The following is a 12,789-nucleotide window of genomic DNA, read 5'->3' on the forward strand; positions in this document are numbered from 1 at the left end:
CCAGATGTTTACTGATGACACTATTATTTAGAAGGACCTATCAAACTAAAACAAATTATTATTGTTTAACTGGAGGAAAGCCTAGTTTTATGTATCAACCTAGTAAAACAGCTCTGTGCTGAGACTGACTGAAGCAGTTTTTGTTCTTCAGGCAGCAGGCCAAACATGAATCCCAGCAGATTTGCAAGGTTCCCCTTCTGGCCTTAGCAAAGCAAAACAAGGTGTGCCTATGTTTTCAATAGCCTTTGTGAAATAAGTGAAAATAGGAAATTAATGGTCCTGGCTTATTTTTATCAGAAAATGATTCTGAGGCTGAGCAACAGACTAAATTACTTTTTAAGATTTCAGTTAGCATTAAAAAAGAGTAAAAAAAGGTAGAAAATTTTGTGACAAATGGAAAATTTAGACACATTCTGTTTAATTATCTTTTTTTTTTCCTGTTTCTAATTTGGATGCATTTCTGAGAAGGGGAAATTATAACTGGCTAATGAGCATGAATGGTTAAAGTCAAGGTTTTATTCATAAATTCTTTCATGTGTTTTGAAATGGTATTTCGTGATTAAAAAATACAGACAGTTCCAGGGAGGGTGACTTCATCCATTCTTTTTTTTTTTTTTCCTTTCAAATGTCTGATTCCATACCTGCTTTCCTCACAGAAATTTGAAATAAAGGCAACTATCTGAATCTGTCTCGTGATCTTCAGTAAATTTTTGCTTCAATGAGTCTCTCAGTACAATATATTCTCATCTTGTACGGCTTTGCATCAAAGCAGCTTTGCTTTTTTCTTTCATTAGTCTTTCCTGTTTTGATAAGCTGAAAAACTGACACTGTATGTCAGTTTCCCTGTAACACCAGATTCTAAAGAATCATGTAAGCACATGCTTATAATACTATGCTTTTATACTACCATGAAGTTTACTTTTTTGCTAAAGCGTCTGAGCTTCAGAATATGCTTAAAACTTAACCCAAAATGTTGCTATGCCAAATACAGGTCTTCACTCTATACAAGGAAAAAAGCAAGGTAATACATGGATTGCCTCATGATCCTAGTCCTCTAAAGGTGCGCTGGAATATTCAAGATAGGTGCCACACTTGTATAATTTATATCATACTGTCTGTGGATACATGAATTGATACCTTTGGTGTGGTCTGGTGGACTTGTAGAACTATCAAAGGAAAACTACCTTTGTTGAATCCTATGTGCATGTGTGTGACTTTGAATTGTCAGTCTACAAAGTGGGGTATTCATAATACTGTGAAATACAGACTCAGAATTCGTTTACTCCGTTGTTTCCTGAATTGATGTTTCCTGAAGCAACTGTATAATAGAGGTACCCAAAATACTACAGTTATTTGCATGTAGAGCAGATATAAACAGTGCCTTTGATTTTAAAAAAAAAAAAAAAAAGTGGTAATCTGAAAGCTCTGTTTTAGCTATAGATATTAACAGACTGTGAGTTGCAGCTTCTTGGGATGCTAGGTGGCACATAGGAGAAAATACTAAGTATGCAGTGGAACAAAATCTGGCCTCATCTAGCTCTATCTGTTGTTAATTAAACCTTGTAATCTTTTTTTTTTTTTTTGCTTTTCTCCTTGATTGCGAAAATGTAAAGGTTAGGTGGGTAAAAGCACTCCTATCATCCTTTTGATAGTATTATAGAACTGAGCATTCTCAGTTCTCTCACTGAAATCTTCTTAGAGGTTTGGACTTGCAGGAAAGCATGATAGCTCTGAGCAAAGCCTGTAACATTGCTCTTAATGTAGCCCTTTTGTGGCTAGACACTGCAGCCCATGATATGTGCAAAAATAACTCATGGTTCAAAAAACACCTCTACCCCCCCAGAGTGTAGAAGCTTAATTGGTAGAAATCCCTGCTGGACCCTATCACTCTCCTATCTGTAATCTTACTGGGCATGGTTCTCAAAGCATAGAGACAAAATGAAAAGTTGTTTAATTTCTCTTCTGTGTGTCAGAACTTTCTGAGTGCACATAAGCCCATAAAATAAATAGTCATTCCTTTTTTAATTAGCCAGTTCCTCATTTTTGCAGCTACTGTCTTTGACAAGTGCATCATCGGTTTCCCTTGATTTTCAAACTGAGGATGATGATACAAGGGTATCAAAGTGGGGATCTTTTGCATGCACCAAGAGGCAGCTTTCGTGTTCCTGGCATTGTCTAGACTGTGAGTGCTGTGGTTTGTGTGAGGAGTTTTATTAATAGCTATGTGGAGTTCTCTATGTATTAATGGCTACAGTGAGTTCTCTGTGTATTTGGTTCATAAGGAGTTCAATGACATTTATGTCTCCATAATGAAATGAGGATGTAAAGTATTCCTTTGCTTAGCAATAGCATCAAAGAGAAGATAGTTGAAAAATTAAAAATATATTTGAGGACTTTATTAAGACTACTTCAAAACTGTGCATTCTTAAATAGTATGTACTATTTAGTTAGATATTTGGTTAGGTGGTGTATCTTTTGTTCAGGAGTGAAGAGAGTATCAGGAAGTAACTGTGAGGCCAGATTCAATGGTCCTTCCCAGAGAAAAGCTCCCACTGACTCATGTTCAATAGAGACCACAGAATTTGTCCGAGAAGGAAGGAATTTTACCTTCGTACGCTGAAAATGTCTAATTAAGGGCCCAAGTGGGTTTTCTCTGAAGTCAGTTGGAGCTACTCATGGAGGGAGCAACCGTTCAGCGTAAGTAAAGGTGTCTGGCCCAAAAAACTTTTAACAAATGTTGCACTGTGTTAAAATAATCTGAGAATCAAACACAGAACAAATGTAACATTTCAGTTAATGAGTCTATTATGCCATGTTTCCCTAGGAAACTTGTAATTATAATTACCTCAAATCTGCTGCTAATCCATTTGAGCTTAGAAAAGACATGAATTTTAAAAGTTAATTTTCTGCTGCTCTGTTACTGTCTTTGAACATTTGAATATTTGAAATAACATTACAACTGAATGACTTTGATTTTACATGTATCTTCAAATTCTCCTCAAGCTCTCCCAATTCTACATTCAGCTGCTTTTGAGCAAATGCTTGTAAAAATATATTGGGGGCAGAAAGAAATAGGTAGACTGTGTGTTTGCGTTGCTCAAAAATAATACTTTTAATTATCTTTTCAAACTATATTAAACAGTCATAAAGTTCCTGCATTTTTATATTCTAAATTGGCATATGGAAGTGAAAATGGTACCACTTCACCAATTCTTGAACAAGGTATTTTTGGACTGAATTTTAGAACCTCCAGTTGTCACATCAGTTTTCTATCCAACTTCTTGCTTGCAGGTCTAGGTGAGATAATGTTTCTAACAGCACTTGATGAAAAAAGGAATATTATAGCAAACAAATTACTATACCAAATCCAGGATGGGTATAAATCTGTGTGACTGCAGAGCATATTGATTTACATTGGCTGAAAAAATGTCCATTACAGTGTAACAGTGTGACCAATTACTTGACTTGCTTTCATTGAGAAGGGTGGTATTTAGTTTAGGAACTGGTATTTAAAAGGTATGAGAGAATTGACCAATCCTAGCAATTACAAGCTGTACAGGAAGAAATCTATTCAATATTGAAAAAATAGGGGAAAGAACTGACTGAGATTAGCCTGAACAGAGAGTTATCACAAGATTTAACCTTGTCTATTGTGTATGCTCTTTTGTAGCTGATGTAGTTAGTGTAGCTTTTTAGCAGCTTTTCAAAAGGATCTTTAATGATTAAGAAGCCATAGTTCCATTTTCATAAAGGCTCTGAAAAAAAGAATAATTAGTATTTCTGAAGGTATACCCTATGACATATAACTGACTGCAATGGCACTCAGCAGCCCCATTTTCAAATAAGAGTTAAATTTTATAGTTGATTGTTTTACATAGTTTCCTGTAGCTGCTGAACTACTGATTGCCTTAATCGCTGCAGGTTGCGCCTGGCCAGGAAGGGCGAAATAATTGTTGTTCTCTTCCTTGAAGGACTGGCTGGAAAAGCTGCAACAGTGACACCTGTAGCAAACCAAGGCAGATATTGCCAATACACAGTCTTTCAGGACCTATGTTCTCCTGCAGCTTCTTCTCTAGGTCAGATTTCCTGGAAAGGAAGCAATCCACTGATAAAGGTCTGGGCTGTAGAATCAACTGTTCTGAAAGTTAACCATAGTAAATGGAAACAAAACCAGTGAGATTTCATTAATACATGTATAAACTCTGGTTTGTTTTAATTTATAGTGAGAACTGGGTTACTTGCAACTGAGCCAAATTGCCTCTAAATATTGTCTGGTTTGTGACAGTGTACTTCCAAGAGTATGGCTTGTGGCACTTGCGCAATTTTACCATCTGGCACTATGATCTATTCTTTATCCTAAACGAATGCTAAGTATTTGTGAGGCAAGTGTTATATACATGTGCTCTTTACTTATCTTTTTCCTGCAGAGCAGCCTGACGTGAGATTTGAGTATTCTTGTTGAAGATTCACTGCTGAATTTTTTTTCTCTGCCATTTAAAATGAGTCTTTTAATACCTGGAAAGTCATAATACTTATGAAATGGATGGAGTAAGAATAGAGCTTAGACCTTTCCCGAGTGACCTAAAAGATACTTTGAAGTAATTTCATAGGTTTAAAAAACAGTTATGATAGTGATATGAATTGTAGTTTTGCTGCTCATGGATGCATTATAGGATTGCAAAGTAATGCCCTTGTTAGATGGTAGTTTCTGCCTCGCCCTCCAAGTAGTTATGGGAGTTACAGGCCCTGTACTGCACTTCTAGCAACTGCTATCCTGAAGACAGGAAATAGATTAGGGCAATCCAGTCTGGGCACCCCGGGAGGAATCTCACTTCAGTCACACCGATTCTGTGGAGCTTCTAAGAGAGAACAGGTTAATTTTAGTACTGTATTAATAGTTAATGTGCCACGTGAGAAATGCCATTATGAGAAGAAATGTAGTGTTGTATAAATAGGTGAGGAAAAGCTTGAGCTGGGATAAGTTTCTGTGCTGTTCTGCTGTGATTTCTCATCCTCTTGCATGCATGCATCTGCCAGCCTTTAACTCCTTGTGGCAACAGGCAATGGAAAGGTCAGAGAAGGTAGCTCTGCTGCTTTACTTGCTACCAGCCAATGTGTCACACAGCAAAATTCTCATCTTATGTTGACATTAATATTTGTGGCAGTACTAATATTTCTCAGCGTATAGGGAAGCATGGAAGTTGTGTGCCAGGCTATGAATACCTATGACTTTTGTTTTGATGGATCTGAGTATTTGGTGGTGGTTCTCTTTCTTTTTTTCAACTTCTGTCCCATGTGGATCACTGATTTTGAGAGGCTCTTAGGGGTTTTGTCTGGTTTTGTGTGGGGGTTATTTTTAATACACTCCTTCAGAACTCCTGCTATAGAAAAATACTTGGAAAATGTGGCCTAATACTCTGTTAAACCCCCAAATTCTAAATACAGATAAAAAGCAACAAATGTATTTGTTTTTTTTAAAAAAAAAAAGTGAAACTGATTTGGGGATTGGCTTACGTAACTCTACTACTCTGGTTTTGAATTGTAGTGCATGGCTTGTTCTTCAACAGATCCTGTTTTTTACCACAGTAACCTCTGTTTTCATATTTGAAAATTTAATGCAAGTTTGTTGCAGTTATACTGTGGCCTTTAATTTTAATCTGTTTATTTTGTTATTGGTAAAATCTATCTCTGAAAATTTGGGATCACCACCTATATGCAAAGTTGATATATTAAAATAAAGCTCATATTCTGTTAGTATGTTGCAGAGAGATAGCAACGCATGGTAAGTGACATACTGAAGAAAAATCTAGTGTATCAAATGCAGAGACTGTTTAGTGTGATACTTTTAATTTGGGGTAGTTCCTGAAGGGCAAGAGAGCTGGGCATAATTGCTTCAAATTCTGTGTGCATTATTTATGTCTATTTACGTCTGAAAAATAATTGTGTACAGAGAAAGCACAAGGAAGATGGCTTGCCTACCCTCTAGAAATGAAAAAAATCAGGGCACACTGGCTCGTTGGGTTGAACCAAAAGCCTAGAACTAAAAGCATAACTGTTCTTATTGTCGAGGTGTTAGCACATTGTTTTTGCTTAAAGTCCTTGTATATATTAGGAAACAAAGTGTATTTGGCCTCTAGAAGCTGATTCTTCGAACTTGCTGTAAGTATTTTGAAAGTGCAATATTCTCCTTTAGATGTAGCAACAGTCCTCAACAACTCACTTGAAACAGTTTTTTAAAATTAATTTTGTCCCTATCTAGTACCATTTAGCTCAAACCAGAAGCCATTGCCATGTGTGACTAGTATTGTGATTTCATCACCCATGCAGTGTTTGCAGCTGAGCACACCAATATAGTGCAAATGGAGGCGCGTTCTGTATGTCAAGAAGTAGTCAACACTTGTGAAACCTGCACTTGAACTGCCCCATTTCTAAATCCATGAGAAATGCTGACAGCATGGGTAAAGATATTAAATTCAGATTCCACTTCAGGAAATTTAAATTCCTCACATTCTTTGGAAAATATGTATAAATAAATTAATAAATAAAATAATGGAATATTAATTCTCTAATGTACAATATGGATACGACTAGGTCTGATGGTTTCTATCAAGTGTTTAATTTCTGATGCTACTGATAAATGCTCAGGAAAATTGGTTACATCCAGAACCATTTTTTTTTTAAACCAAACGAATCACAGATTAAAAGCTTTAGGCTCGGGACTTTGATTTTGAATTGCTGAAACAAATTTTGGCTTTTTATATTACTTTTTGCTACATACTGTTTTGTAGCATGCTGTCTTATGGTATGGTATAAGCGATTTTTTTGTTTGTCTTTGGGCAGCTGAGTAGTGTTTCAGGTCTAGCTAAGATAGTTGTTGATAATATTCATTAGATCAAGAACCAGTTATGGTACACAGTATCTTTGGTTGAAGTCAAGAAGATTTTTATAAGAGCTATTCAGAATGGGTAATGGACAAGAATCAGGACCTTAGGGTCTTTGGGCTGTGTATTGTGGAATGAAATTCTGCTATCTTTATTCAGGTTTAATAGCACCTTGATTTGCCAGCGTACTCCTGTGCCATTATAGGTGACAGCTTGTTACATTAAAAATTGCTTTTGTGAGGATGTATGACAAAATCAAGTCCAAAAGTAGCTCTGTATTAGATTAAAGCAAGTGTGTGTGTGAAAATGGGTCATATGACAGAAGAAGAAATTAGCAGCTAATTAGCTGATAATTCTTGTTAGTCAATAAAAGTACTGAATGTATACACTGTCTCCATAGCATCGCGTATGTCACAGACATATTCTCAATAAAAGGTTAACTTTAACTTAAATATATTTGTATGTATTGTGATCTTCCTGAGAGCATTTCTAAAAGTAATTTCTGTAATCACTATGTTGACATTATGTGATCCGTTAATTCCAGTATTATATATGTAGGAAGACAAGCATTGTGATTGGGGATTGACTGTACTGGAATCTTACCTGCTACCAGTGGCATTTCTCCAGTGTTTCCAAATAGTAGGTATTAACGGTAGAGGCGATGCACAGTGTACCCACCATAGTGGCTTTATATCTCTGTCTTTGGATTATTCTTTTTTTTATCACCAAACTGTAGTTAAGGTACAAGACTGCTGGGAAAGTAACCCACCCTGATATACAGGCTGGCTACTCCATCGTCCTTGATTCCTGTGTGCAGAGAAGTAGTGTTTTATTAAGATATAGACAGAAATGGCATGGATGCCAATCTGAAGTTCTTGTGCCAAGTTGCTGTCCGTGAAGTTTCTTTAATAATAATACTTGGAAATTTCATTATGTATAGAATGTCTTTTTTTCAAGAAAAAATTCTTGAATGGGAGTTTTTTTCCCTCCACAAAGTTTTGTGAATTTTTTTTTTTTGAGTAGTTACTTGTATCTTTGTCGGAGCTTCCTTATTTTACTTCGCTCCCTGATGTGTTCTTGTGGAAAAAAAAAATCAGACTCCAAATGCCTTCTCTGCCTCGGGTGGCCTTGGATATGCAAATCTGTCTTGAATAGCAGAGGAGTTGATAACTCTGGCCTACAGCTCTCACACAAAGGAGACAGATTTGTCTTCTTTACCCCCCGTTTGTCTCCTCAGGAACTCTGTTCTTGGTTGACAATATAAAGCAAAATGAAGAAAAAAATGAAAAGCCTGCTCTAAGCAAAGTAAGAGAAAGGGGAGCAGGGAAAGAAAAAGCACTGCTTGTGTTTCAACCAAATAAATTGCTTACTGCAATTTTTTGATAGGTGTCTCTCTTACTGTTTTATTCTCATTAGTGGAAACGAGGAGTAAAGTATTTCTGTCAGATTTCCCACATTTCCCCATTATCATTGGATTTGTCACAATATGTCACTTTGCAGAACAAATGCTTCAGAGGGGCCCTGAACCACTATTACTGGAAAAAGGCATGAATTGTGTTGTCTACAATAAACTCCATATGTTAAAGAAAAGGGAAACACTTCTGTGGAAAGAAAGGTGTCTATAACACTGTCGTTGGAAGGAAAGGTGGCTGTTGTAAACATATAAGAAGAAAAACAAATCTATCTTGTTCATCAGAGATGGTTTATCCATGACAGCTTTTTGTTAGTCATTTAGAGTTAGTTTGCTATTTAAAGCTTTAAATGTTCAATTAGTGGGTTAATCCTTGTAGGTTTTTACCCTTCATTTGTTGGTAATTGAGGTATTTGTTTATCTTAATTTTCTTTAAGTATGCGGTTAAAAGAAATGAGTATTAACGCTTTGAATAGCAATTGAAGATCAAAGCTTTTGCAGGGTGGTTTGTCAGAGGTGCTATACTACACATTTCACAGCAATATACCTAGAAACAATTGGTAAGCTGGTTATTGACCAGCTATTGCACACCTTTTATGTGTCACCGGGTAAATGCAGTAGCTAGTAAAAACAGTACTACCAACAGTTGTAAATTACTACTTTTTTTTTTTTTTTTTAAATCTGATTAGATTTACAGTACAAATGAGAACTGCAATACCATAATTAGAAAACTGTGAAATTGGAAAGGACTGGTGCTTGCCTAACACAAAAACCTCTACAAAAGTTCAGCAGAGGGAATTTTTGATGTAGCAGGAGTGTTAACAGCTGCACTAAATTAGAAGCTGCCTATGGAATCCATAATAAAACAGACAGTGAAGCTTCAAACAGAATTTCCATGACTGAGTATGCCTATGTTCCAGACCCATCTCTGTTTTTTTGCTTTATAACCTTCACTCTTTCCAATTTCCTTTTTCTGAGTTTGTGTTTTAATAAACAATAATGCAATAAAAGAGTTCTCTGATGTTAATGATGTATATGCATTGCTCAACAGCAAGGGCTTTTTAAAATTAATTAATAGCTTAGTAGGAAAAGTGAATTAATTGCTGCAGCAGGAGGCCAGTGAATCTGTAGGAGTTTTGGACTTACCCAGAAAATTGATGAATTGTGAGCAGCAGAAATAAAGTTTCATTATGCTGCCCTACATAGGTGCTTCAGATGTGATTCCAGGGAGTGCCCACTGGACAGAATGTACCTCATTTCATTCCAGTAGCTCTTTTGTATCTTAAAAGCAGTTCTCTGGGCTTAAAGAAAATGTTCAGAGTGAAGTTTCCATTTTGTATGTGTTAGTTCAGTATTTCCTATTTGTGTAGAGACCTTGTCACCAGGGTCCATATGCTATTTTCACAGTCTCTTCCTTTTGGCGCTTGTTTTGGTGTCTTTTGCCAGACTCCTGCCAACTCTCTGTCAGAAGTCTATTGTCTTTGATCCAGGCCAGATGTGGCTGGAGTGTTATTTTTATTTCTCTAAAACTTATCCCTAGGCACTGCAATTTTCTTTACTTCATTGAATGCCACCTCCCTTTCTGCTTATCTCATTGGTGTGTACCTGCTCAGCAGAGGCATGTACATTCCTTATTGATGCATAAATAAGTATGCCATGCACAAATTCCTTTTCCATCCAAAGTTACCGTTCTGAGAGCCTCAACTCAGCTGCTGTCAAATCCACAGCCACTTTTCCACTTGCTGCCTCCTTCTTCAAGTTTCAGGGTATCCTTATATTAAATAATAGAATCAAGCAATCCCAAGAACAGCAACAGGAGCACAGCCCTGCTGCCTATGGAAACCAGTTGCCTGGGAGCCTGTCTGCACTGAAGGATGGAGTATGGTAGAAAGAGCCAAGTCTGTGCCCCAGAATCAGGAGGAGCAGAGCTGTGAAGGGTGATGCACTGTCACCAAGCAAATGAGGCTCTAAGAAGGATTTCTTGAAAGGCTTGAGATTTCTTCTTGAAAATTTCTTGAAAATTTCTTGAATCTTTTCAAGAAAAAGATTGCTATTCAAAGGTTTGGTGCTGTGACTTCAAACATAGGGAGAAACAGCATTGCTTAGAAAAATTGAGGCAAGCAGACAGGAGCTTTAATTGTCTTCGACATGTATTTCACTTGGATTTAATAGGATGTGTATTTTATGTTAGCCGAATGCTCATTTTTTAGATAAACATTTATTGCTGTTTAACAGCTTTGTAATAGATATGTATCTAACAGAGATGCTTTACATAGCTGTTATTTCTTAATAAATATATTTTAAATAATCAATGAGTACTTAATGTGCAATTACTGTCTTATTAAATCTAAATTGAATGTGTGGTTTAGGAAGCTTGGCAGTGTTAGGTTAACGGTTGGACTCAATGATCTTAAGGGTCTTTTCCAACCTTGACGATTCTATGATTCTATGATTCTATGAAATGGAGAGCTGGCTCCTCCAGTCAGATATATCTGCATGTTTTGCTGCAGATGCTATAAAGCAAAGTTTACCAACAGTGACTTGCCAGGAAATTAATGATTTTTAAAAAGCTACTTCATTTCCCCACTGAAGCTTTCCATGAGTTTCTTGCTCAGACCTTAGCTACTAGTGAGAGTTTAAATGTTCTAGGTAGTCAGATGCAAAGAAGTGCTACTGTCTTGGTAGAATGGGAAATTCCAATGTGATGATTAATGGGCACTCTTGCAAAAATGTTGCTGCTTTGCTGTAATGTTGAAGGCAGGTAATAACTCCTGAACTCCTGACAGGTGGGACAGGGAGCTCATGAGGAGAAAAGTTAAATATTTTTTTTTAGGGGTGGGGGGGAGGAGTTTGCTTATGTGATTCTTCCTTCCCTCCCCACCCCCCATTTCTTTAAAGTATAGTGTTTTTACAGGGAAGCCTGTGTACCAAGGAGAGAGATTGAGCAAGATTTGTTTATGGAAATATTTGAGCACAAGGTCATTGTGATAGTGTTACTTTAAATTTGTAGTCCTACTAGGTGTGTTGTCAAACATAGTGAATAAAGCTGTAAGTTGCAGATGAGTTTGGTTCACAAGCTCTAGAACTTCACTGAAAAGACAGACTGAAGCTCCCATAAAGACTTCCTAGGGTGCATGAACTTCCCGTGTGTGCCTTTAGTGAGCTGAAAACTCTTTTTTTTTCTGTCTTCAAGCTTGAGACAGAGTGGAGACCAAGCAGGTGGGATGGGTATGAATCTAACACTGAAAAACAATTAAATAGGAATGGCTGTCTATTCAAATCCAAACTACCTGGAAAAGCAGCTGACTCTATTCAACAAAGGCAGTTCCTGCTTTCACTTGGATAGTGCCTTATTAAGGACCCTCCTGATAAAAGCAGTGGAAACTTGTAAAAGGGCAAAAGATTTATAAGTTTATTTCATAAATGGAAATTGGGCTTGTGGATCCTTCTAGGGAAAAGCAACCTAGGGTAAAGGGTCACTTGCAGGTAATTCTTTTTTCTAAAGATTTATTATTTCTTATGTTTAAAAACTTGGGCAAGGATGAGGTGCTTACATCTACCACGAGTCTCCTAAAAAGCTCATTTGTAAACCAAAAGCTCATGACTAAGATTTTGTGAAGGGCTGTTGTGAGCTACGGAGGGAGCCTAAAGACTCCAGTCGGGAGAGCTGGGCTGCAAGTTCATACTGCACTACAGTAGGGTGCCTCAGAACGCAAAAAGAGGGTTTTTTTAGTACTCTCATCTCTGTCTGGGCTGCAGAGACTTAAAATAGTGAATAGGTTCAGGTAGCAGTGTGGTGAATGGTTAGTGGACTAGTGAGGTATGCTATAAAATCAATGTGCAGTATGCTAGAATGGCTAGAAAGGTAAGGCTGACTTGTTCTAAGATATGTGACTATTTTGGTTAATTATTCCTCTCTGACTGTACTGTGCCTATCTTCTTGTTCTGTACCATCTCCCTATTAATTCTGGTTTCATAATTAGGTTGCTGCCTATTCTTATATGTTCAGATTAAAGCTCTCATGTAGTGTAGTATCATTCTTGACCTTTTAAATGACCTCTTTTAACAATTTGGCAGTGAATGAGTAAACAGTAATGAGTTTACTGTGCTGCTTTCCTCGCGCTCAACTTCATCTGATGCACTGTGGCATAGTCAAGAAGGCCAATTATTTTTGAAATCATGCTAATTAGTACAAAGGCCATGCTCTCATGGCTAGTGAGCTGAGTCAGGTATTGTTCCTCATCTCCCTCATCACTCCATGCACTGCCCTCTTGCTAGAGATGTGAGATGTGTATCATGAATACTGGGCTAAACACGTTCCTGGTAGAATTACACCGAGGTCATCGCGGTGGCAGTCAAGATAAATGTGTCCTGTTATGTTTCCAGATGACAAAGATATACGAATAAAATTGAGCAGAGGTAACTCTTCTGGAGGACAATGACATTGTAAATACATGCACGTCACTGACTAATGACACAGCTGTTTAGCTGGCTAGA

At 37.1% G+C, this 12,789-nt stretch overlaps 1 long non-coding RNA gene across 1 annotated transcript in view; it reads left to right on the forward strand.

Moving 5' to 3' along the window:
• The window catches only part of LOC148050254 (uncharacterized), a 300,584-nt gene that overhangs the window by 9,716 nt on the left and 278,079 nt on the right, over window positions 1–12,789 (forward strand). The gene's annotated exons all lie outside the window — the stretch shown is intronic.

This window comes from Nipponia nippon, unplaced genomic scaffold (assembly GCF_047370975.1).
Source record: "Nipponia nippon isolate SJK-2023a ecotype South Korea unplaced genomic scaffold, ASM4737097v1 scaffold_9, whole genome shotgun sequence".
Classification (NCBI taxonomy): Eukaryota; Metazoa; Chordata; class Aves; order Pelecaniformes; family Threskiornithidae; genus Nipponia; species Nipponia nippon.